Below are 522 nucleotides of genomic sequence, written 5' to 3' on the forward strand. Positions count from 1 at the left end.
CCGACCTTAAAGCTTTTCACTTTGCTTCTTCCTTTTTCATCTGCATATTCTTTTTGCAGGTCTTGGCTTTCAGCCATCGCATCGAGAACGTGTCGTAGGACACTCAGTTTGGTAGACAAAAAGCTATCGGCTTCTTTGCGGATGATGAAGGGGCTAGCCGTTCGGCTATTCCTCCCCCACCAAGCCCTGAGCCATAGAATGGCAACGTCAGCGGGACGCGATGGTGAATCGGCCCGTTCACGTAGAACGGCGTGTAGCGGGTAGAAGAATGCACTGCTTCGTTCAGTGCAAACTCTACGAGTGGCAACATGGCGCTTCAGCGCCTCAGAGTCTCAGCGCAGATGCTGCGAAGAACGTCTTCGATGACGCGATTCACTCTTTCGGTTTGACCATCGGTCTACAAATAATCCGCTGTCGACACATCCAATTTGGTGCCGAGCACCTTGAAGATAGTTGACCAAACGTTTCCCGTGAAACGGGGGTCTCTATCAGAGACAATCGACTCTGGGAGTCCGTGTTGAC

This window comes from Plasmopara halstedii, assembly GCF_900000015.1.
Source record: "Plasmopara halstedii genome assembly, contig: Scaffold_208, whole genome shotgun sequence".
NCBI lineage: Eukaryota > Oomycota > Peronosporomycetes > Peronosporales > Peronosporaceae > Plasmopara > Plasmopara halstedii.